Here is a 26,867-nt window from a genome sequence, read left to right on the forward strand (position 1 = left end):
TATAAAAGTACGATACATCAATAAAATGATTCCATGCGTAAAACTTTCCGAAGCTCTTTAAACTCGCCGGGACTTTCATCGGTATAGTTAGCTCTGGCCGATACAGTTGCAACATAGCGCGTAGCCTTGAATAATTATTCTCGACGCCTTGTTACGATTGTGAATCGGAAATCGACGCACCAAGCCCCATCGTTGTTATCGTTCAACGAGAAAAATTGCTAGAGAGGTCGACGATTAACGCGATCGAGAGAAGCGAACGAAATTCAAAGCGGATAGGTGATCCAAAGCATCGGTCGATTATTCGTTTGTTTATTCACGCTTGGTCAGTCGTGACGGCACTGTAGCCGCAGTTAACGACGACTTCCGACAGGTTACGTCGACTTTTCAAAATGTTACGCAATCGGCTGATACGCGTTGCGGCTGATCGTCGTGCTACCTGCGAATCCTATTATAGGCGCCACTGTTGCATCCATTTGCCTTCGTGCTGTTTGAAAATTCTATGCAAATTTCATTCTCCGTCAACCTCTATCCGCATACATTCGTTTAAAGGAAAACATTCGCTTCCGCGAACCAGCCTTATTTTCCTCCTTATCGAAATTTCGTTGTTCGTCCTTTTACTATCTACGTCGAACTTTGATGTCACTCGGTCGTATCGAATCGCGCGCTATCTCTCCTACGCAACTAGCAGTTACCGTTAATCTATTTCGTTCTAACTACGTCATTCGGGAATTTCGGCTTAAAAAGTGAGACGTATCGCCGGCATATTGGACAAACGGTGCGTCGATCGCTTCGGTTCGGTTTCCACCGAGCCGAAAGAAATCGGCCGATCCCCCTTTCCCTCGAAATTCTAGCATAGTAAAGAACTATCCGCTGGAACAACACGATCTAGCGTCCACTAGAGCGGCATGTGCCGTGCTACACGATACTTTTATGCGCGTCCACACCGCCGTCGACTGGACAGTTACGTAATCGCAATGATCTCACACTGTGGGTGGGGACTTGTCGCTAACGCGTGTGCCTTTGAGGCCGTATTGGTCTGCCACCTGAGCGTGTGTGCGCGCACACGCGTCCCGTCCCTGTACGGCAGAAGCGTACACCGTGTCCGAAAAGTCTGCACCATGTGGAAAGCCGTTTGCATTGTTTGCCCGAGAGAAGAGCGAGAGAAGAGCGAGAGAAGAGCGAGAGAAGAGCGAGAGAAGAACGAGAGAAGAGCGAGAGATGGCCGGCTTTCCAGCCCCGAAAAGATACTCTTGAAAACGAAAGATAGGTCGCGTTGATACCGCGTTTATCTTCTATAGTCGGAGTCGAGTAAGTCTCGTTGTAGTCCGATATCGCGCAACCAGTAGCATTGTTCGGCCGATGCGAACGCGGCGAGATTATTTCCGAAACGCAACGCCGGGCTATTTCAATTTTTCCGAACGTTCTATCTGGGTCGCTGCGTTGGTTCGATGGAAATCGACCCCGTGCTTTTATCGCTTACGATTATCTAATCCGACACCTCGACACCTTGCAATTACCTTTGCTGCGTTCTGCCCCTGTTCCATCCGACAACTGGTTCCGCAGGAAAACGCTACTAGTTCGACGAAGCGATTATCCGTTCGTAACTTTTTCTTCGTTCTCTCCCCATTCTCTCTCCATTCTCTCTCGATTATCTCTCTCGACCGTTTCGAATCGAACGGCCACCGGACACGGTTAAGATAACCAGGAAACGTTAAACGCCACGCAACAGGACGAAACCGGGCGAAATTCGGTATGTATGTAGGTCGGCCGTTCCGCGACGCGACGTAACAAGCTCCGGGGATGATTAGCGTGTCACAAGAGGGAGACGACGATTGCGAGATCGTTTGAGAGTAACAATGGCGAAGGAGAAATTACGCTGTCAGTTGGGTGTACACGAGCAGCGAGAGGCACGTAAGCGAGCATGTAAGTAAGAAAGTTCGTCTCTGAACACGCCGGTTCGCGGATGTACGGGTGAAAATAGGCGAGCGAGTCAGGAAGGAACACCGTGGACGATAAACCGACGAACGAATTAGTTTTCTTTTAAAGACAGACTACGACGGACAAACGCTCTTCCAAACGCGGAGAAAGTACGCGCGTAGTGATTAAAAGTAGTTTCGTAACTTTCGTTATAAGGTCGAAGCGATCGACGAACGTCGATGGATCATCGTGGTAAATTAATTTGGAAGCACACGATGTCTTCGATCCTCGAGCGTAGTATATCATTTTTACCGAAGCACGAGGTTAATTAAGTAGGTGCGATCGAGGAGTGAAATGATTGGACATCGATCGTGACTAATAGCAACGACAGACGTTTACACCTTGTATAGAACAAAATCACAACAATCGAGACAGTCATGGCCTTTAATGAGGCGTGCTATACCTTTCGACACAACGGCCAAACGGCAATCGAAGTACCGATTGCAACAACAACTTATTATTGCAAAACAAAAATGCGGTTGTGCTAAAAGGCAGAAAAGTTATCCGGTAGGCGGGCGTGAAACGTTCAAACGCCGTCTCCGATAATTCTTATCGTTGTTTCGATTTGCAACGCAAGTCGAAAAATAGTGTAACGCTCGTGCGTACACGTACGATATTAGGCGATGTTGCGAGCGATGCGGCCTTTCTTACCATTAACTTTCAAACGATCAGACTCGATGATGCGAAAGAGATTTTGGAGAAAATATATCAAAGTTTTGAAAGAAATTATTTTTTGCCCGACATACGTACCAAAGAGATCATCGTTATTCATCGCGTAGCAAATTTCCTCGAAATTGTAGCCAGAATCGATTCGCCTAGGTATCGAGAATAATATTTCCCCACTGTTACGTATAGTATTTATCGATAATTTATTTTACTAGCCACGTTCCTATATTTGTCCAGCCAGCAATAACAGGTTCTAACGGTGCATTCGACAATGGTTACGTGTCTCGTATTGCCGTTAACGTTTTCGGAAACTCTTTCTCTCCTCAAAATTAGGACACTTTCACTGTCGTACGAAACACTCGGCACCTCGACCAACCATATCTCATCCAGGTCGTAAAGAAAGCCAACGACGTTTGTCCCTGGGTCACTACTTTAAATTTCACTGCTCTTCGCTTAGCATATCTTTGTTACGGCATACGTTACGTACGGTTCAATGTCCATTCTAGGTATCGAAACGTACGGTCGTTTCGTTTTCCCGTTTAAATGCACGAATCCGTGATGTTACTTACCATCTTACGCGTTTACCTCGGCTCTTAACCATAACTTAACTTTACACGATAATCCGATATTTCGAATCTTTATTCGGATAAGGCGGCTACAAACGACGAGGAACGATACGCTTTCTCTCGATCGAACGCAAATTTACGTTCAAATCTAACAATTGTTAAAACAATACGATTTCGAGAAGCAACGTTCGTCCGAGCATTAATTTAATCTTCGCCGATTCAAGGCCACCTCGAGCAGCGAAACGATTCTTTCGTTACACACGGCACACATTTTCTTTCCTTTTTTTCATTTTTCTATAGTAGACGCAGAGAGCAAGTAGGTAGCAAAAGAGCAAGTTGAACGAGTAAGCGAGCGAGAAACAGGCAAGTCCCGAAGGGGCCTCGAGAATACGCGATAGATGAAAGTGAAAGGGAAGGTAGAAAGGGTTGGCGGACGTATATACTCGTGGCCGCTGTTACTCGCCATATACTCGGCCGCGGGGGCCCACAGCGCAAGATTTACAATCGCCACGAGCCAGAACGGGCCAGAAACCAAGGAAAATACCACGAGGCAGTCGCAAGTACCTGCGTGAACGAGCAAATCACCGCCGCGCCAACCACGATAACATACGTCTGTCCTAAATTACAAGACCAATTTCCATGCTTGGACAAAAATCTTACATCGACTCGCATTTTCTTTTCTTTCTTTCCTCTCTCTCTCTCTCTCTCTCTCTCTCTCTCTCTCTCTCTCTCTCTCTCTGACTCTCTTTCTCCTTCGTTTTCCTTCGTTTTATTAAAACGGCCATATACGTACATCTCTATTAATAGACAAATGCTCCATTTTTGGACGAGTGGTATTTCAAGGGAGAGAAAACTCCGTGTTCGCGAGAACTTTATACAGACTATTGGAAAATTGATAATAACTCGGCCGTTATAGGTATGTATTTCGTTTCGTTCTTTCAACGAGCTACGCCGCCGTTCCTCTTGAATGGAAGCGACTTGTTCCGCAAGTAGGCGAATATATGCGTTCGTAATTGACTTTTCAGTCGAGCAGAAAGAGATTGTTATGTTTTCTCGACGATCGAGTGGGTGAAAACGCTCCCTACACGATTCTAACAAACTTTAGGATAACATTCTGTTACACGGCTACGAATCGCGATTGAAATTACGGATAGAAAGCCGTAGGTATCGCGATGATCCCATCGACACTGCGGAGAATAACACTTTGTCGTGTAGGCGGCACAAGAATTCCACTTTAGATCCCATGTTACACTCTATTTTAGCTTTCTCTAAAATTTAAATTACTTTACGATTTATGTAATTCATACCGTCGACTCTCGTCGTGCGATGAAATATTAACATTTCTCGCATAAAGGAAACGCGTAATCCGTGCATTATCCGAACGATAAAAACGTGAATGGCGTTCCACTGAAAGATAATTCAATGAATATTTCACAACCAAACGTACGTCGACCAAATTCTTGATTGCCTCTCAAACGTGTTCAAGGTTAGCGCGTATACTTTCCTGTAGAAATATCTATTAGATAGATCGGAAAGTTACTCTTCCATCGAATATCTTCTTGCATTTGCATCAAATTTTCATCGGACGTTGGTTACAAGGTACGTAGCCGTAGCATCCGTGGATTGCCGTGGAAGGGACCAGCCGCCATTCAGAAGATCGAGACGCAACGAACAACCGTGTTCCGCGCAATCGACAGAAATTTCAACGCGCGATGTAATCGTATCTGCCAATTCGGCGAAACTCGGCTCGAGTGAAAGTGCACGCCGCGAGTGAAACATTTTCGCCTAACGTCTTAAACCGTTAAAATAGCGCGGCCGAGTTTTATCGTGGGACGACGTCCGATTTTTATTTTACTCGGAAACAACAATCGCGTTTTAACTTGGTTTCTCGCCTAGCGATCTTACATAATCAGCAGCCTATTGCCGCAAACTCGAAAGAGCGCTAACGAATTTCAAGCAGCTTCGAAGTCCGTACATGTCGTTCGAAGTGCGGCTCGACACTAAGTATTTATACGTGCAAGGCGATTAATAATTCGCCAAGCTTACCTTATAAAAAACTTACTTACGAGTCTCTCTTATATCGTGTTGTTAACGATCGATGATTTTTCCACGATGACCGAGCGAAACATCCACGTAAATATGATATCGTTTCAAATGCTCCCTTGTTACAAGTAAACGTAATAACGAGATCATGATTATATACGAATGTCGTATAAAAATATAATAAGGACAATTGTACCAAAGTATAGATTATCGAGGCAATTTTATTTGCAAGCAGGGATTTTCAAATACCGTTTCTCGATGATGATAATTGTCAAAGATGAATTTGGGAAAACGTCAACGGTATTGGCAGCGGAACGGTGTCGAATACCCGTCAGAAGCTTACAAGTTTCAAGGGAACCTAACGTATGTCAGAAAGCCGTAAGAAACGATCTGACGCCGGTAATGTCCATGACCAATGGTGCGCCAAAGGGCCGATTATCAAGATGCAAAAGCAGAAACGATGACCGAAGAACGAGACTAAGAACTTGCTCTCTCTCTGTCGCGCGCGCGGTGCGAATCGCACGCGCGGATTCCCACGGTACCAGATAAGACTTGCAGAGATAAAGAGAAACACGAGGGGGAGAGAAAAAAGGAGAAAAGAAGAGAGAGGAAGGGAGGAGGGAGAGCAGGGTAGGGAGAGATGCGAAAAGGAAACCGAGTAAAAAGAGGAGGAGAAAAGGAAAGAGAAAGAATAGCGGTGAGTGGACAGGGGAGAGGAGGGGGGAGGGAGGGAGGGAGAGAGAGAAAACGGCGAGGACGATGTGGGAAAAGAGGAAGCTAATCAGAAGCGGAAGTACGCTCCGGCGAGGCCCGAGGCCTTGAGAAGCATAGTCAGCCGCGCAGCTTTTAGCTCTCTTAATTGCAACTTCATTTAACGTGCCCTACACATCGAAACGTTCGACCAATCCGAGGCCTCTACGCCGCGAGACCGCGTCTTAATAACCGTCTTATCGTCGGCGAAGAAACGTCTGAGAAGGAAGCAACCGCAGGCGGACCGTGGAAGGTGAAAATGGTCGAGAGACACGCCGGCAGCCTACGTAGAAAATTCAACATTCTTTTATACGAATGCTCGCCGATCCCGTACCGCCGTTCTTCTTCGTTGATCGATCTTTTCGCCATTCGACGAGTTGAACGAGTAGACCGCACATAGGCGAGATCTACCAGACGTTCTCAAAGGATAAATTTAAATTTCCGATTGCCACGTATCTTCCATCCAGGCGAGATATTCGCATGCCCGCGAATGCTTTTTTTTTTTTCTTTTTCAAACCAATATATAAAACATCGTAGGTACCGACTAAATCGTAATAGGCCGATCTACGATGTGTTTTTTATACATCTATATTATGCCGGATGTTATTGCCACGCTATAAGTAGCTGCTTAACGCTTAACAGAAAAAAATGCAATCGTGTTAAATATACTATACTCGTACTGTACCCGCGCGTGATTATAGTTATCTCGCGGCACCTATATTAGTTACAATCGGTCCGCGATAATCGAGTTTTGCTATCAACCGCCAACATTTCTATAGAGCGATAATGCTACGCGTTGCAGTTTCGTTCCGATTTAATCCCATCTATGACCATGAAATTAATTTCCAATCACAGGAAGAAATCAAACGTTCCTAACAGATAGAAAAATAGAAATAGGACGAACGATAGAACGATCGAGGTCTGTACGAGAAATACAACGCGGTCGACGTTCGTAAAACGGTCGAAGAATAGCGAAATAGAAAATGCACGTGTTACCTGCCGATCGCAATTAAGCGAAGAAAACGTACACTTATCTTACGTAACGTCAATTGGACGTGATTCACGATAGATTTAGTCAGTCGTGTATCGATTATCGAGAAACGATCGATATCAAACCGAACGTACGAGGCATGCGACACTGTTTTCGAATATCGGATATCGAATATCGTGGCCCATCGAACTCCTGATACTCGTTTTTACGGGAGTCGATCGTCCTCCGCTAAACGAATCGACGATCCGCTGATCAATGACCATTCAACGTAGATAAAAGCGATCGGGATTCGTGCTGAAACGTTACTATTTACTCGGCCGCTGAAAACAGGTGCTTGAAAATTGCGCGACGGATATTCAAGCTTTTTGCTTAATAGATATTTCTATTTGTTTAATAATAAATCGTCTGCGTAGTAGATTGTTCGTAAATACACCTGTTACAAGTCGAGTTACTCGAACACGCGGTTATCTCGGTACGAATGAAAATATTTTCTTTTCGATGTGCCGATCAAATTTATCTTAATGGAACCGAACTCGCCTTTCACTAGCCTTACTAATCATCTAGCGAACACTACCGTATATAGCATCGTAAAGTATTTTGTAGTTTGCGTAAAGAAATATTTATTTCTGCGTACGCTTCAAATATCACGAGTGGCGCAATCGCATAAATAATTTGTTTAGAAAATGTAATGTGAAAGTAAGGGGTCTATATTCTGCTTCATTCGCCGATGCGTTCTATGCGAGATAATTCGAAAGAGCGTTACCTCCGGAGAGAATTCTAGGGACGAAGAACTCGTTTTTTACGGCGACAAAATTTTCTTCCACCGAAAGTCGGTGAAAAGAATGCACGCTGATCGCATCGATAAAAGAGTAGATCAACGTTAACTCGGAATTTCGACTGGTTCGCCTTTCAAACTTGACCGTAATTTCTGTTTGCATCGGATTATTTGCGTCGATGCAACTTCTATATGCACTGACTATGCGAGAGCGCAACATAAATATATCCGGCAGATAATGACCACATGAATACGAAATGGCGAACGTAAAGACGCCTTTCGACGAGCCCGACCTTGACTCGAGATCGCTTTTTCTTTACGATCCGTCATCGCGAGCCATTGATGACCACATAGAACTCGCGAGTCCCTCCTCCATCTTTTTTTCTTAAAAACAGTTGCGCAACCAACGTTCATGCACGGCCATGGAACACCTGAACTTGAATTGCACGTTCAGGAGAGAAGTTTTTACGTCGTTATGCCAACGAGTGGACGAGTCTATTCGAAAGTTTTCCGAACATTACCAAGATATTAATGAAGGACAACAATGACCAATAAACAGCAAGGACAACGAGGACAACGATGGTCACGGTGAAATTGTTATTTCTTTCATACACCGAATACCTGGCTCGTTCAAGGGAGGACCGTATCACATGTATTTTAACGTTTATAACGTTCGCGTTGCTATTCTTATAGAGACGAACACACGCAAATCGATCAGGTTCGGATTTAGTACTACAGGCTCTTCGACAGAAATAGGAATTACTTTCGCAAAGTCAATATAGTCGTGCAATTTGTTCTACGACTCGTTCGATCATATTTTCTCATTGTCAGTGCGGTTCGTTGCAATCTATCTACCTGTCTCCGAGTACGTTAGATCGTTTTTGCCTCCAATTACGTCGCCACTTTAATTTACACAGTCTCTTATATCCAATCGTATGGAATGTTGGTTCACTGCTCTGGTAATTTCCTCATTATCGCTCGTAGTTTCGCCGTTTCCTCGATATACCGACATGCTGTGTCAAGTGACGCGCGGTGAAATAAAAATCCAGACAACTCCTCGAACTCGTTGAATTTCGTTTTCAACGGGGTTTTCTGCTGCTTCGCGTGCACGTAATTGCGCACGAGCTCGTGCTACGAATCGTCGCGTTCCGTACGAGTTTTATGCAAATATCGTCAGCTAGCATCGTTTCACTTGTACGTACAAACAATTCGAATTATCGATGCTAGCGTAACGATTAAGCTTACAGAAATTACGCCGAGTATCGTTACACAAATTCATAGGTAAATTCGTTTGATTACACGGGAAATCGTTCGCCGATGTTTGCGTGGTAGAAATTTCCGCGTCAACATATTAACTTGATTTACGAATCGTGACAGAAGCGAACAAATTTAAAACAGATCAGTTGTCGCGTTCGTCGCTTAGTTTAAGGATATTCCGTATTCTATGTTCTCACCTTGTCGTTTTAATCGTCCGTATTTTATCCAATATCGGTGGTATCCAAAGAAAGCAAGTCGGCGAACGGCGGTGTTTTCCTTAAGACTCTCTCGAAGAGTCACGAAGCATCTCCACGAGCCGACGACCCGAAATCCCGTGATAGCGGCGACGAGGACGACGGTACAGACACGTGACATACATTGATATACCGGAGCATGTATCACCACCGGCACGAGAAACAGATCGCAGCACGTCGTACAGGAACGCAGACGAAACGGTGGAACATTAAACAGACGTTGGCGTAACAACGAAATACGATCGAGACAATATCGGAGTTGGCACTAAGAATCACTTCACATGAAAAAACACGTTCACATAGTCACGATACGCGAACGAATGACAAGTCGTAGTCTTCGTGCTTGAGGGAAATTCGAACGCAACCGATAATAATCAGAAGTGGTATTCAAATGGTAGCGTGGTTCTTCTTAATTTCACACATGCCACAGGATAACCACGCGCGATCTCATCGAAAGGGTGTAATTTGGTAGCCCGATACGTCGCACGACACCCTAAAGCGATATTCGAGGTAAACGGAAGAACGATGTATCGGGCACGATAACTAGGATCACACTGACGGCGATGGTGACGATTATGACGATAACAACGGCGATGACATCGACGACGACGACGATGACGACGATGACGATGACAGCAACAACAAAGACGACGGCGACGACGACGACGGCGGCGACGACGACGACGACGACGACGACGGCGAGGGCGACGACGACGACGACGACGACGACGACGACGACGACGACGACAACGACGTGGAGAACTTTTTTCCAACGGGGTCTGCTCCGTTGGCTGCCCAGGGTCAACCGGCTGGCTCCGAGCGCGGCACTTTTACCCGTTGGGTACTCTCAAGGACTCGGAGGTAGCTCCTATTCCTTTCTCTTATCCTTTCGCGCGCGCGCCTTTTTTATCCCGCTAACCTTTTTAAGCGCACTTTTAATTCCGCTCGGCCGCGTGTCTCCGTGCAGCGTGCACGAGCTCTCCAAGATCTTATTGTAAAAGAGCGACGTACGTCGAGCAAGATCGCCGGGGGATGTATTATCGATCAAAGCGGAGAGAGACACTGGGAAAATCCAGTACGTTGAAAGGGTGAACCAGAGTCGAAAGACTAGAAAAGTACGCGGTCTCTCGTCAGAGTTGAGAAAGATAACAAGTGGATTCAGCCACATCCGGATCGTCTTTCAAACTTGTCCTCCGCTACTACTACTACTGCTGTGTGTCCTCGACAGAGAGACTTCTCCGTCCTTTTCCTCTTTCTCCCGGTTGCCGAGCCGTCTGACTTCTTCTTTCACGACTCGGCACTCCACCGGCCGCTTCGTCGTCGTCCACCCCCTGAGACGATCCAGAACTCGTGCTCGAACACCGTATCTCCACTGCGTATCGTTGCCTTACAATTTCCTGCGACGCGGCGGATCACCGCTGTTTCTCTCTCCTTCTTCCACTTGCTTCTCTTCTTTCTCTCTGCCTCTCCCTTTCTCTATCTCCTTTCTCTTCTGGTTTTGTAATCCGTTTTACGAAACTTCTGTAGCCCGGACGCGGTAGCAGCGGCGGTGGCGGTGGCGGCGGCGGTGGCGGTGGCGGTGGCGGTGGCGGCGGCGATGACGGCGGTGGCGGCGTGTGGTGGAAGCGAGCGGGACGCGATCGAAGGATCAAGAGACGGGCTCGAATTCTACCACGAAATTGGCTGCTAAAGGCACGCCGTGACAGGAGATCCTGGTGCCTTCTTCGTCCCGGAAGCGGGTTACCGGTGGGATACGAGCGACGACCTTGAACACTCGCGTTTCGCAGCGCACGACACGACCAACAAACATACGAGAACGATCGTTTCCATCGCTTTCCTCGTCGACGCGGACACGGTCGACGATTCGGACGAACACGGGCAACGATTGTGATCGAACGCTTACGTACGTTCACCGTATGCGCGCTCTTTCACCTGTTTTCGTCGCGGGAGAGACCAAACCGAGAGTTCGTGTCGGCGTGCACCAGCGTCGTCTAATCGGAATTAGACACAGATTTCACGAAGCAGCGGACTAGAAATGTTGTTACACAATTGCACACTTCTTTTCTTGCTCCCGTTTTCCGTCTCGTCTCGTTTCGTTTCGTTTCGTTTCGTTCCGTTTCGTGCGTTCCACTGTTCGAGTTCCCGACAATCACCGTGTTCCTTCCGCGGGAATGGTGCCCGCGATCGACTCTCGCTTAGGAGACACGTCCAAGAGAAACAGCTCGAAGGTGGGACCAAATCCGAAAGCCACCGAGAGAAAGACAGAGAGAGAGAGGCAGAGATATTCGGCTATGCCCAGCCTACGAGACAGGATCGGATTTTAGCGCGCTCCGCACGCGCTCCCGCGAGCCCAACTCGGCGGTTTCAACTTTTACTTTCAGCTCTTACACAACGCAGCCCGCTCTTGCTTGGTACGTAAGCGGCAACCAAGCACCGAGTCTCGCTCTTTGCTCTTCCGAAGCTTCTTCTTCTTCTTTTCCTCCTTTCCTTCTTCTTCTTTCTACTTTCTCCACTCTTTCCCTTCCTTTCTCTTCCTTTCGCTCGGATCCTTTCGCGATTTCACAATTTCCACAGCTGTCTCGGCTATCTCTCTCTCTCTCTCTCTCTCTCTTTATTTCTTCCTTTCTTTCCCCCTTTCTCTCTCTCTCCCTCTCTCTTTCTCTCCCTCTCTCTCGCTTTCCCTGTGTCACAGTTCCAATCCCAGCGATTTTAAATATCGTCGTATCGATGCCGACGATGCATAATCGCGGTCCGCTTAAACCGTTGACATTTGTCTGAAATCCCCGAAAAGCTCGTTTAATATACGACACCGGACTTGCCTAAAGAGCACGTGCGTCGACGAAAGCACGTGCGGATGAGCACGTGTCCGGTGTTTTCGTTCGGCAGGAACGCGCACTCGGATCGCACTGATAACGACGTGTGGTGCCACTCGTTTTCAGATACCACGATATAAAAAGCCGAAGAAAATTCACGGTACGAACGGTGTCCGATCGTGTCGACACAGTCCCATGGAAATCCGGAAGATAGGAGCAACCAGAGGCCACGTGGCCTCCCGACGAAGACTCGCGGCGAACGACGGCAACGATCACGACCACGACCACGACCACGACAACGACTACGACGACCACGACAACAATGACGACGACGATGATCGTGAGCACGATCACCGATAGAAACGAAACGTTAACAATGTCGTCGTTGACTTTCACGAAATTTGTCTCACTACACACGCGTTGCACACACGCACGTCATACACAGAAACGACACGTTCGATCGACACGATGTATGTTTTTCGCGCGTGATCTCTCTCTCTTTCTCACTTCGCCGGAGGACTTCTTCAGGGAGAGAGGGTCTCTTCCGGTCTCCGCGGTGTGTCTCACTGCTCCTCGCTCCGTCGTAACTTTTGCGCAAACCCGAGACCCTCTCTTACTCTCTGTGCTGTTCACGCTCTCTCACTCTTTCCTTCTTTCTCTTTTCCTCTTTCTCCCCCTTCTCGCTCTCTTTTCCCTCCCTCTCTCTCTCTCTCTCTCCCTCTCTCTCTCTCTTACTCTTTCCCTTTCTCTCTGTCTCTCTAACTCCTCTGTCTATCTCTATCTCTACCTCTATCTCCGTTCTGCGTATGATACTTTGCTTTTTCTCTCTCTTTCTCTTTCTCTGGCTGGTCCTAGGTAAACGCGAAGAGAGGTAGACTGGGCAGTCGACGAGTGACTACGGTGGTGGTGGTGGTGGTGGTGGTGGTGGTGGTGGTGGTGGTGGTGGTGGTAGTGGTGGTAGTGGTGGCGGTTACGATGGTGGTGGTTGATGCGATCCGATAGTAGTGGTGGTACACGAATTCCGCTTGAAACGAGTGCGTATATACCGTCCACTGATCGGAGCGTGGCAGGACGGTGACAGTGACGATGATGGTAACGGTGGTAGTAGTGACTCTGCGGTGGTGGTGGTGGTAGAGAAGAGGCCAGGTGGGCCCCGTGGCTTACAGACGAGCCCAGAAAGGGTTGAGGGTCCGAAAAGCACGGTTCTCTCTCTCTCGAGAACTCCCGGCGGAATACTCACGCTAGAGAGGAGGCCTCGCGAGCCTCGTGAGTTCGTTTGTAAAGGGACCATAGTATTGGTTCCTCGTCGAGTGGCACCTCTTCTCTTCTCTCTTCCTCTCTTACTCGCTCTCCTTCTACCTATCTCTTTCCTACGTTTACTCTTTCCTCCCACCATTGCCCCACCATCTACCACCACCTTCCTCCACTCTCCCTTTCCCCACTGGTGCTCTCACTATTACATTACAAATAGCTCTCTTGCCTAGGCCGCGTTTGTGAGGTGTTGCTCCTTCCGTGCACATTTATGTTACTCAACATTGTGTGCAAGTACGCGCGCCGCGATTCACGTGTGGAACCCGTGTGTTTGTGTTCCTCGATGCACATGCACGAACTGTCGTACGATAAGAGTACAGACTTCGTCTGTCTTCATTTCTTCCGTCTTCTTCTCTTCCTCTCTCTCTCTCTCCCTCCCTCCCGCTCCACCTCACGCCACCCACCCTGTCTCTCTCTCCCTTCTACGTTCTCCTTTTCTCTTTCTCTGTTTTTCATCTTTTCTTTCTCGTTTCTCCGTCTAGACGCGCGCATATGTCCATATCGTTCGGTAGTGTGCACACGTACGAACGCACACGCTAAAGTCGCAACCACTCTATACTCTTTATTCTCGTCCTCGTCGCTCGGATGCGGCCGAATAGCGAGTTTCTTTGTCACGATAATGGTGTAATACAAGGCTCCGCTCGTGCTCGTGCACGTAATACGTAAGAATGGAGCGAGAGAGCCTCTCCAGAGAGACGCGCAGACCCTTGCGCGTCTCTCTTTTTCTTTCCTTCTTTCGTTCTTTCGTTCTTTCTTTTACCCTTTCTTTTTTTCTTCTTTCTTTCATTTCGTTTCATTTCCTTCCTCCTCTTCCCTACGACCCGAGCTCTCTCACCCCGTCTTTTGCGACCCAACATTTCCGTTCTTTCTGTGCGTCCTCCCGCGAGCCTTTTCCTTCTGTGTCCACCATGTCTATCTCTGTAATCTCTGTCCCGTTCCCTCTATTATTCTGTCTTTCTTTATCACCGGCTGAAACTTTATCTTTTGCTTTTCACTGCCCTCCCTCGATCCGTCCCACTCCCACTCTTTGTCTTTCCCGCTTCTTTTCTCACTCCGCCTCGATCCTCTGGTCTATGCGAACGAGCAAACGCGCTTGCGCGTCTCTTCAGTCTCTCGCGAACCGACGAGATAGAACGTTATGTTTTCACCGCCTCCCTTCTTCCTTCCCCTTCCTCCTTCCTGTAAATCCCTCTCTAGGCCCCGGATCGCTCTCTCGTTTCTTTCGCCGACCTTCCATCCCGTACCTATTCTCCTCTCGTTCACCTATCACTCCCACGTGCTTTCTTTCCATTTAAAAACGTATGGCCCGCGATCGGCCGTTTCATCCAATCGGTTCGACCGCGCGACCGTCGCGCGTACTCTTTTTCATCCGAAGAATTATGTCGTTGCTCTAGTTATGCATCGGAAACGCTTTCAGCCGTGATCGATAGTGAAATGCTTGAATGACTCGCTGGTAAACACCTACTGCTTCGAGCTTCCTCCGCGTTTACTTTGATTACGAGTTTAGCTCGTGACACGAGCATCTTTAACCGCTCTTATCGTCGGATTAACCTTAAATGGGCTCGAACCCGTTCTGCTTATTTGTCCGTTTGTATACGGTCCGTTCCATGCTTCGGTCGTTTACAAAAGACTTACTCGCTTACTATGCTCTAATTCGAACTGTTTAGAATGGTCCGATGGTCCATTCGCAGCTTTGCGCGGTAGTTGCTTCGAATCGGTAATTACGCGTCACGAAGTATCGTAAAAGTTGCAAGAAAACTCTCGTTATTCCGAATCGAGTCTACGAAAAACGAGCGGGAAGCTTTTCACCGACGTTTTTTCATTCATCGTTGCGATTCGTGTCAGCCGTCTGTACGCCGCGCGTTCGTTTCATTAACGAAAGCTTTAGCTCGTGAACGTTTTACTTTTCATTGGAACTATTTATAAACATTCTTCGAAAGAATTTCATGGCCGACTGGTGCGGCTTGAATTCGAGTCGGTGCACCAGGTATGCGATTGTTTCATCGTTCCTCTTTCTCTAGCCAGATAGCAGGGGACAGGCGTACCCGCAGTTAATGCCATTCGTAGATTCGGTCAACGATGTGCACGCGTCCGGAGATTACGGCAGCGCAGCGGCTGGCTATACTTAGAGCGGTAGACGAATTTCGCTCGAGGGACGCTCCGAAAGGAGGTCGAGAAACAGCTGATGCGATATGTGTTGCGTTCAGCTCCTCGCCGCGATAAACTCTTCCTATGCTCTTTCTCGCCACGAAACATAGTCCGACCGTATTAACACGTTGACTGTCGGACGAATTTTGCATGTTTTACGTATAACGTCGGAACGTTGTCGCTTATTTTAGCATTATATGTAAGATTTTTTAAGATGCGTATATAGTACGTCCGATTTAAATATATATATATAGGCGCTATATTCTTAAGTATCGAAAATACAAGAAAATATTTTGTACGAAAGTCGGTGTTTCTTTCATGGAAGAAACTCAACGCTATTACTACCGACTAATACGTAGCTACTTGTACGTGTATGTAATATACAGTCGGTTAAAATTAAAACGATACGAAACTATACAAGTATACGTGATTATGTTCCTATCTCGATAACAGTAAACGCTAATATCAACAAAGATACTTGCATGCTTTCTAACCGGAAAAAAAAGATCTGGTACCGTTCATTTTGATTTGATACATTTGTTGTTCGTATAACATTTTGATTTTTATTTTCATTGTTATTACATTATATATATGTTGTTTTAATAACGATGTAATTTTTTTAAACGAAGCTGTTGTTACTGTCGTCACTTTATTATACGTTTCGAGATGAATTCAACAATATGCGTCACGAGTACATTTCAACGTTAATTTGTGAGAAATTACTAACAAATACGTAAGTAAGTTTATATCTTTTAGTCGTGCCATGTGTGTCTACGATACGAGAAACAATCGAGTCGAATGCTTTTGTTTAAAGGAGTGATTACATTAGCGTGTACCTACATGTATGTAATACCGCGTGTACCCTCAATCCAGAGGTATACAAACTACAACAACCAACATTGTTTCAGCATTTTCTAGAACATTTAGTACTTGGCGTCGGCGTAATTACGAATATTGAAAACTGTACGGATATAGACTGCTTATTTAATTTAAATCGTCGATGACCTCTATGCTGCCCCTGGTAAATCTATCGTTAATCACGAGTAAGTCGTATGACATACGTGTTAATTCGATTTCTTCGATCGAATAAAGTAGTTGCGGCTATAACGAAAAGCAAAGATCGAGGGAGCCTTGAAATAAAATAATCGGAGCCGGAATAACGTGAAAATGTCAGTACGTTGCTTTGTTCGAGTTGTACGAACTGCCGTCGGCCTCGTTCGATTTATTTCGTGATTTAATAGCAAGTGCTGGAAGACGTTGAACAGGCCCGTTACTGTGTTCCACCTGCGTTAAAAATGTCATCCTCTCGCTTAATAATTTAGTCGCTAATCGATGAGAAATCGATGACCTTTTGGACAAATATGAGCGTGGTAACTTGGTAACGTCGTCTTAATCAATTGAATCCAACGTTAAACGGGCGATCACGTGGTTCAATCGTTTCGACAGTCGATAAAAAGAAGTCTGAGCGGTAGCGATGCATTTTCCGGAGGTGTATCAACGTTAAATGTCAGGTTGATCATCGTTCGCACGATCGATTATTTGACGTTGATTATCGAAAAATTGACGACGATTTTTCGGACGAACGAACGTAAAAACGTAAAAGATAAACTTTTCCTCTGTTCTTCTTCCTATCTTTCTTTCTCTTCCAAGAAGCCGTCGTACGTTAGGTTAAATATTTACCCGTGCTATCTACGTCGGCGTAATTGCGAGAAATTAATTAATTCGCGCGCAGTCTCGTGGACTCGGCCCGTTACCGCCTGGCGTCGAGTTATCGAGCTCGATACTATTTATTTATTTATGGTGCGGTCTAAATTAAAAGCGCGTCGAGAAGGCCAAACGCCTTGCGTAATCGTTACAGGGAACACTCGGCTGTTTATCATTACGTGCGAAAGATAGAAGGAAGTGGAGGGGAAAAAGGAAGTGAGAGAGAAAGAAGAACGAAGAAAAGAGAGAAAAGTTGCAAGGTCCTCTCCGACCTCGGCACGCATGCAATTAAACGCTCTGCTATTTTTTTCGCAATTTCTTCTTTGTTTTCCACTGTACCATCGAGATCTGCGTTTTGCCATTATTCCGTTTCCTTCGGTTTTTGCTTAATTCGCATTCATCTTACTCGTTGTTTATCACAGCGTAGTATTCTTCGTTTCATCGTATCGCCAATGGAGGAAAAGCCGACAGATTTGCCGAACTTCTACCTCGCCGTTGCTTTCTACATTGAATTCGTCTAGTTGAAAGTCGCGATAGAGACTCGTAACTATAAACTACCAACGTCGACCATGTACATAGGTGGTGAGCAAACATTTCTCTCGCTATCTGCACAATCTTATCACCTTAGAAATTCTTTTCCTCGCCTGACTCATGCGACGGTATATGTATAATTAGGACAGCCTACTCCAGTCGTCGCGTCGTTGTCGACCGGTAAAATGAATTCGACTCTTTACTACGGCGGAATCGAAAGGTCTTTCGCGCGATACCGTTTCCCCGCAGCCACCATTCCATTTATGCTTAAAATTTCTAACTGTTGCGTCCGCGATTTGATATTTCACGCAATACATAATCTTCTACGAACGTTGCTCAACGCAGTCCGCCGTTCAACGTAATTCTTTACGAACGTGTATACGTTATATACACGTATACAACGGCACGCGCGAAAGTATCAGTCTCCTTCTGTCACAGGCAACGTAAAAGAACAGAAATTCCGTTGACACGGCACTATGCACAGAAATTATGGAACAACACCCTTGGACCGCTTGGTCTCTTTCGTGAGACGGTCTCACCCTACTCCTAACTCCTTCACTCCGTCTTTTTCTCCGTCCATTTCTCTCTCTACCTCCGTCGGACTCTCCTTTCTAACTCTCCTTGCTGCTACCTCGTCCCATGAGATGGTCGCCGACCGTCGTACTTGCACCTTTCTCACAACACGACGCGACGCAGCTCTAGCCGTTCCTTCTTTCCTTGTCCCTTTCACTCGAATCGAACCAGAAGGGGAAAGATGTTTTAGCGAAACGAGAAAGAAAGAGAGAAGAAAACCGTGAAAAGGGAAGGGAGAAGCGGGGACGAAGGTGCAACGGAACGGGATGAAAAGGGGGACGAGAGAAGAAAGACGGAGAAAGAGAGAAGGAGAGCGTCGAAAGAGAGAACGAGTGAGAATGTCGAAGAGCGAGAGAGAGCGAGAGGGAGGGAGGGAGGGAGGGGGAGGGGAAGAGAAAGAGAGAGAGAGAGAGAGAGAGAGAGATAGGGAAGGAGAATGCAGAATGAGAAATAGAAAGACGGAGATCCAGTTTGACCGTATAGGTTAGATCCTCGTTGGTCTCGTATATTTCGAGGTGACTCGTTTTATTGCGAATCCGGTTTGCTTCCCGTGACGGAGGGTGAAGCAAGAAAGCGCGTGAGGAGACAGGAAGAGAAAGAGAGAGAGGGTGAACGCGCGAGAGGGCTGCGATGGACGGCGAAGGAAGTGGAGGAGGAGGAGTCGTAGGAAAAGGAAAGGAAAGGGAGGGATCTTTCTTTGGTCGTTCCAACGATACGGGCCCTCCCTTTCTCCTCTCATTCTCTTCTAGTCGGTCGATGCTGCACGCTTCGTTGCTGAATCGTTGCCTGTCGAGCTTCCATCGTTGCTGCCTCGGAAGAGACGGCGAACGCGCGTCGGCGATGCTTGCTCTTGTTGCTACCGCTAGTTGCTACCGACCGGTAGTTCGAACACCGATGCACATTACGCGATGCTGGTGTAGGTGATAGAGGTGACGAAGCTGGAGGTGGTGGCCAGTTTCAAGGTTGCCTCCTCGATCGTTACAACTTGCGCACACAGTTAACAACTAGTCGTACTCATCTTGGACGATTTCTTGGGCACGATTTTCTACCGGTACGTCGATACTTGCGCTCGATCGCGAATATACAAGTACGCGCTCAACGTCATCGATAAATTCTCTTGCTTTAATTGCATAATGATTCGCCGCAGATACGAGAGATTTAAAAGAGGTATTACAGAATCGATCGATCGTCGTCGACGTTATTTCGACCCGTCCTTCGGAATCGATAAAAATGATCAATTTGTTTGTTTGCTTAATTACATATCTGGTATCGTTGCTTGTTGCGCTTACTCCGTTCTACATTATTTTCGCAAGCGTCATACACGAGCTTCGTTTAGTAGATAAGCATTTGGTCGACGAAAGGCTCGTTAGTAAATGTTTGTAATTCGAAAATAATGATAATAGACGGGGTTTCCCGCGATTTAAAGTACATTTAAGGTACTAAATACCTATCTGCGATTCTCTCGGTACGTCTAAAGTTTACGAGTAAAACCGACAATAGTTTTATTTATAAAGTAGATCGTTACAAAGCTGCAAATTTCTCCAACAATTTGTAAAAATCTTACTAACGGTCTAAACATCGTTCAATATTGCATAACACACACTACGTATGTATGTTACATACGTATGTAACGCACTTAGAATAAGGATAAATGGATGTTGTAACTACAAAATGGATATTTATTAATGGTATAAGAAAAACGAACCTTTTAAACGCGTTATTATAGATCTAATGTAACGAAGATTATGTTTAAAATTAGCAAGTACCTGATAATTTGGTGGGCGGGGGCGGAGGGGGGGGGCGAGGATATCCAGTGTCTTCTGCAGGAAATGCTTCGAATTAATTGTCCGTTGGTTTCGTAACCTAGCGATTCGATGATTCGGAAAATGAGAAAAACAAGCTCTTCTTCGAGTCTCGCGAAACGGCCGCGCCCCATTAGGATTCGAGGAAAAAACCTTTCCATCCTACTTCGATCGTCTGAGCGAACTTACGTCATTTATGGCGCTTTGTCTTCCTGCTCGAGGTATCTCTGTCTCGGTTTCTCGTAATTGATTACAAAGTTTAGCATAATACTTCTACCTGGTAAATTTAATTATACATTCGCACATGCACGGCATGAAAATTACGCTCGCTTAATAGAATCCGCGGTCCAGGAACTGGCGTGTAACGAGAAGACTGGAACGAAACGAGAGAGATTCTTCTAATTGTCGCGCAATGCCGCGATAAGTATCAGAGCAGCTAATGAAAAAATGCTTATGCTTCTCCGTGGAAAGATACGGCTCGGTCTAAAATCAGAACAAGGTTGTGTAAGCGTATGCAGAGAGTGCTAACATTGATAGATATTTTTGCATTATCGTGGACGCGTCGTTTGATAAAATTTAAGGAGATCCATAGTGTCACTTTAGGTGGTTATTTTACAAAATTTCGACGCAGATAAATCGATCTTCGTTGTTTCCTACCTACGAGTACTTTCTATCTACTATAATAATACTCTGTATCTACTGGTATTAAAACTCTCGTGGAATTTCGAGTACAACGATAACCCCGTCGCTTACAATATCGTGCGAGAGACGTGGTAAGTCGATGTTATTGATTTATTATTTACTTCGAGATAATAAATTTTTCTTCTTCAACGATCAATTTGTAGAACATTTTGCAAAATAAAATTAGTCGCATGTTACACATGGATTTACATATCAAAAGACACGTGCGATTTGTTCGATGCAATGCCTGAGCGAATTGGAACGTAAGAACGCACGCATGAAATTGCTTCTTTCTAGATAAAGTGGAATGCCTGTTTTCTCAAACGTTCTAATAATAGCTAGCAGACAGGTGGGTACATCTATTTATGCGCTTGGTTTTCGTTGTTTGCGAAATTACGTATCGTTTCTGTCATGCTAAATGTTCTTTTTTCCACGACGACACCAAGACATTGTTTCATTCTTCGCTCGCGGTAAAAAATAACCAAATAGCCGAACATTTTACCATCCAGTCGACTAAATTATTATTCATAAATTCGTTTCGAGTCGTAAAACGATTCTTAGTATACCGGTATTGTACTTGCATCTGTTACGTCATATTTCTATCCATTCAACCTGCTTCATGCATTTGCATTTCGCACAAAGCGCACGAGTAAAATCGATCCATTCGCGCGTATGCCCGCACATTCCCACGTGTTCCTTCATTTTTCGATTCGTACTTTTACCGGGCCCTTCATTCGGATCACAGGCCGGAGTATCTACGTACTCGCGACTACGTTAATGGATTACGCTTAAAATCGATCCATTTTGTCGTTGATCGTGTCTTGCGTGACTTCCGTTACTCTTCGAGCATCTCGACTATCGTCGGTAGCAGAAGAAAACTCGGCTGTGCTATCATCGCCGGCAACGAAGTAATAGAGTGTAGCAATAGAGTAGGCTGATGTCATGCGGTAACCTTCTACTTTGCACGTACAGTTGTTCACAGAAATGCGCGTCTGTTGCATCGTTGCCCGATACGGTTCGTCATATAATTTTCTAAATTAGCGTCTCGAGTGGTCGGACGGAGAAACACGAAAAACGATTTCATAGAAGCTACTGGCGAAGGAAGGAAGCCCAAGGAAGGAACGTCCGATACGATCGTTTCTTACGCAATCAGGAATTTCACGATGTCCTCGTGGTCGTTATCGTAACGTATGGTGATTTTTGCAGGCACGGCGGCGATTCGATTCCACGGAGCTGTACGTCGAGACGCAGGCCGTACAATCGCGTATGAAAAGAACCGAGGTATACACACGGCGGTTCGTGACGAATCTTTCAACGTCGAGTTAGAGTTAACGACGGCCGATAACAGTCCTTTTTTCCATGGACGTGCTCGGATAATAGCAGGAAACCGTGGACTTTCCAAAGCGGAAAACGCGGGTCCGCGTGTGCGCGCGTTTACGTCCACGCGCGTACGCATCGAGTCTTCCGTTTCGCTCGGAGGAAAGGAAAAAAATAAACGTATTCCTGAATAGACCGGTAGCTTCGGGAAACAATAGTTGACTGGTTGCGAGAGAAAACGAGGAAAAAATCGACGCGAACAGCAAAGATGATGCAATCTCGGTATCGAGCGCGAACAGTGTACAACGAGACTTGAAACGAGTCTTTCGTGAAAAATAGCGAACCTGATTGCAGATAAATGTTACTCCGCGGAATTTTCATCCTGATAGCCATCTTGTTAATGTATGATTTGTTACGCGATTGTACGTGGATCTAGAACTGACACCGGCAAATTATGTGCGAATGATACACGGACTGTCTACGCGTATACAATCAGATTACTAGATTAACGTGAAATCTCTGGGTGTACAAAAAGTACCTTACATTCACCTCGTCGTTCGAATCAACGATCTGACAAAAGTCGTGTAAACAACTTACGAGACAGGCTATCTCGCTTAGAAGAAGATAAATGTACTTTCTTATTTGAAATTTCTAATGTAACTAGATGCGTGCGAGGGCTAGCCGGACTGTCGTTGTTGCGTGAATCTAGCTTTAATCGTCGTCTTTATTCGCTTCCTAGACTTTAGAACGAAGAAGTTGAAAACCATGGACCGACGATCAACAAAGACGGGCGGAATAACATCGCGTGGAACAAAAAGTTTTCCAAGCTACTCGCCAAGAACGTTGAACATATCGGTCATGGTGTTTTCACGTCTATCCGGAATATTGTCGATTACACCGAGATAAAAAGGTGTTTGCTCAGCATTTAAAAGTGTTGTAACACGATCGACACGTGGGAAGCGTTAGCAGGGAGCGTAGTAGCGCGTCTAATGGTTGAGCGAGATTTTGTAGAATTTCTTCTGGCTTGAATTCAGTGGAATGGCGCCTCGCGTTAATTGGTAATTGTTCCGACCGAGGCTCGACCGCGATACGATAAACGAATAACAACGATAAACGTATCGGCCGATCTTTCGTTACCTTGACTGACACATCGTTAAATCCCACACGCACTTTTTTTTTCCCTTTTTTCTAGACGATCCTGATCTCTCATCTAGTCGTCGAGCACGCCAGACGCGGCATTGCAATGGCATTACAGATCATTATGTAATGTCATAATGTTATGTGAACGTTTTACATTCGATGCCTTGCACCACTGCGGTCTCAAGGTCTTTACATTGTTGTTTGTACAACGAGTTAACACGTCGATGCGATCCAGGGACGTATTTGCCGGAGAAAATTGTACCGGCGCGGGCGCCTCTCTTCGCTTCGGCGTCGACGCTCCTCAAAATTCATTGCGACAGTTTCATTCTCGTACCGTGAATCTTTACATCGGTTAAATTATCTTGGCACGTTATACGATTAGAAGTAGAAAACATTCAAACTATCATTTCGTATTACGTTATCTTTCGTTAGCGTCGAAGATGCTTTGACTAAATATCGTGGATTATTAATTTAACGAATAATCGATTGTTTCAAATAAGTTGATTACCCCTGTCAAGTATACGTCGCATTTTCGGTTACTTTTAAATTTGAAACTCGATGTAATCGTAATAATAATCGTGTTTTATTATTGGTAGTGATAAAAAAAAATTGTTATATAGTTGGCGTAATATATTCGTGAAATGTTTCTACAAGTGTTCAAGTACAAGTACTTTCGTGGCACGGGATATATCTATAGCCGGAAAATAAAATTTAATTATTGCTAGGAAATGTTTACTGGTACGGTTTAGGGCAGTTATCGTTATCACCGAGCACAGCAAAAAACAACTCTCGGAGAGTCTTAACATTTCTGTAATGATGCAACCTTGGAAGGAAATTTCTGGAAGTGATTTTTCTCGACCTTAAACTCTTTCCTTCGGCCGAATTCGTCGCAACCAGTTCGCAAGCACATAAACGCATCAACGAAGCATGAAAAGCAAGAAACACTCTGTCAAGCAATAATTCCGCCGAGGTTAAAACTCTCCGTCTTCGGTAAACGGGAAACGTCGTAAACGTTAATTATACGAGCAGGTATAAATAAGGGTTAACGACGGATCGACCGTTTCTAGAATAAGCTCGTTTCGTCGCTACGCTCTGGATACAACCCGTTCACAAAAGGGAATTTTCTCAGCGCCGAATGCCACTCTCGAAAGCTCTCTTCCTTATTGTCATTTGCAGCTTCGTAAATTATTTTCGAACGTTTTGCTAACCTCCGCCACTCTGCCAGAGCCAGATCTTATCCAGCATTTAAACACCAAAACGCCAATAGAGCTTTAATTGCATTCGACTCTTGTACCGTGATTTGCGAGCAAAATATATCATCGTTAGATCTTTAATTTGCATTGTCGGCTCTGAATAAGAAATTACCTTAATTACCAATATGAATGATATAAAAACGTGCATATGGGCCACACATCGACCGTTTCTTATTGGATAATTTATTCTTTACAATTACGACGCACGGAAACAGGGCAAAATCTCAAAGTTTAATCGATTAATTATTTATTTATTTATTTATTCGTGGGCGAAGACCCCTTGATATCAGGTTTGTGACAAAGTAAAAAAAGGATTAGCAGCAAATGACAATAAATCAGCGGTAATTGCAGGATTGCGCAAATGAGTTATAATAAAGATTCCGAAGGTAGATAAGGATTTATGAAACAAAATCAATGTTTCATTAAATCGGTTACAGATAATCGCTCTTTCTATTTTTCACTGTGAAGTAACGTAGAAAAGGTCGTTGTTTCCGAGAGCTTCTCTCTTGCAGAAAATGAATATTATATAATTGTGTAATACAGTTCATTCGAATGAACTAGATTCTTTAAATATATATATATGTATATATATATAATAAAATATAAAATATATGTAATGACCTAGTCCATTAATCGCTTCCTCATCGGTGCACCATTTTTTTCCTCCCAACAAAGATAAATATCTAGATTTATGATTCAAGTTGATAATTATTTCCGAGAAACAATTCCATACGATACGAAAATAATCACGGCGAGCTGAATCAGAGCGAGAGAGCCGATTCGACGTTTAGTTGCACAACACCGTGTATCTAATCGATGTCAAAAGCAATAATTTTATAGAATTTGCTAAATATCACGTTATCTTATTACAGATAGCTAGATCGTTACACGATTACGTAAAGTTTCATCGCGTCTGGCATTTTCTCCCCGTGCTTGTCGAAGACACAAAGATATTCGATACGTTTCGACGATAACGAAAGAATTATGTCCATTTTTCTGTGTACCGTAAATACCAAAGGCTGATCGCGCCACAGTATCCACGTTATTTTAATAAACTGGTTTGCAAAGAAGAACGTTGAGCGGAATCGAGCCGAATCTTGCGTCGAGCGTATTTCGACTCATTTCGAAGCGTATTGCTCACATTGCCTGACGATCTTGAGGAAAAGGAGCGAAGAAGGGAGCGAAGAAGGAAACGAGAGCCTCGTTTCAGGATGCTTTCATTCACGCGGTCCGCAGCCTTTACAATCCTTCGTTTCCGTGCGTGGGAAGGGTTCCATCGTGCATGCAGCTGGGTGAGGGTAGAAACTAAAGAGCGCCGACGAAGAAAAGGACATGACATTGAAACACATTGCTGGGATAAGCGCCGAAGAAAGTGGAAATATACCGAAATAGGAGACAACCATTGTCACCCAACGAGTTATCTTTCTTAATTTTTGCTATATTTAGCTGTTTCTGGCGAAAGAACGTTAATGCATATTATTCGATTATAATCTTTACGACGAACGATTTCTATTCGATGTTTCGGATATCGTAAAATATAGGTTTTGAAATGATCGTTTCTTCAGTTTGTTCCCGACCCATGTTTGTACGTCTCCTTTTATTCCAGTTAATTTACTAACTAACTATTAGTTTTATCTCTTTTAAATCAAGGTTATCTATTTGCGTCTTTGCTTTCTATAGATAGTAGTGAGTTCCTATGAATTATTTTAGTACGTTTTTCGTATCACGAGAGAACGATAACGCAAGTTATTTATATTTTTATTTTCCAATCCTGTTACCTTTAGTTTGGTCCTCGATTGATTGAACTTTAGAATTCAAGGTTACATTTTTCAATAAAAATTGAGCAAAAGATTATAAGTTTGTCAGATTTACATAAGATCGTACAGAGAAGTCCGGTCTTGGCGCCAATACTTTTATTCGTCAGCTGTAAAGATCGATAAAGAATGAAATCTGTTTCGAATACTTCTTTCAAGTAGAAAAAAGCGCTTGGGAACGAGTGGAGGGGTTGAGATCGTAAAAAAAGAGCAAGAGGCAAGAGGCAAGAGGCAAGAGGAAGGAAATACACAGAAGTAAGAATAGGAGAATCGAATATAAAAAAGGAGAGAGAGAGAGAGAGAGAGAGAGAGAGAGGAAAACCGGGGACGGAAACGCAAAGAGAGGCAGGAGGCAGAGGAAAATACGATAGAGGCAAAGTCGCATGCGTACATTCTGATAAGGTCTTATCGTGTGAAAGCACCGTGGCCTACTTATACTTGGTGCGTGGTTATACGCGTCTCTAACGTTTGCGTGATCGCACACACACGCGTGCATCTCAT

General features: G+C 45.0%; 1 long non-coding RNA gene across 1 annotated transcript; it reads left to right on the top strand.

Moving 5' to 3' along the window:
- Nucleotides 1-20,207: 20,207 nt before the first annotated feature.
- Nucleotides 20,208-26,106, top strand: LOC126928851 (uncharacterized). Its single transcript, XR_007716959.1, has 2 exons — nucleotides 20,208-21,191; nucleotides 22,049-26,106. It is a non-coding gene; the product is annotated as an uncharacterized LOC126928851 (long non-coding RNA).
- The last annotated feature ends 761 nt before the right edge of the window (nucleotides 26,107-26,867 follow it).

The sequence above is a fragment of the Bombus affinis genome, chromosome 2 (assembly GCF_024516045.1).
Source record: "Bombus affinis isolate iyBomAffi1 chromosome 2, iyBomAffi1.2, whole genome shotgun sequence".
In the NCBI taxonomy this organism is placed as follows: domain Eukaryota; kingdom Metazoa; phylum Arthropoda; class Insecta; order Hymenoptera; family Apidae; genus Bombus; species Bombus affinis.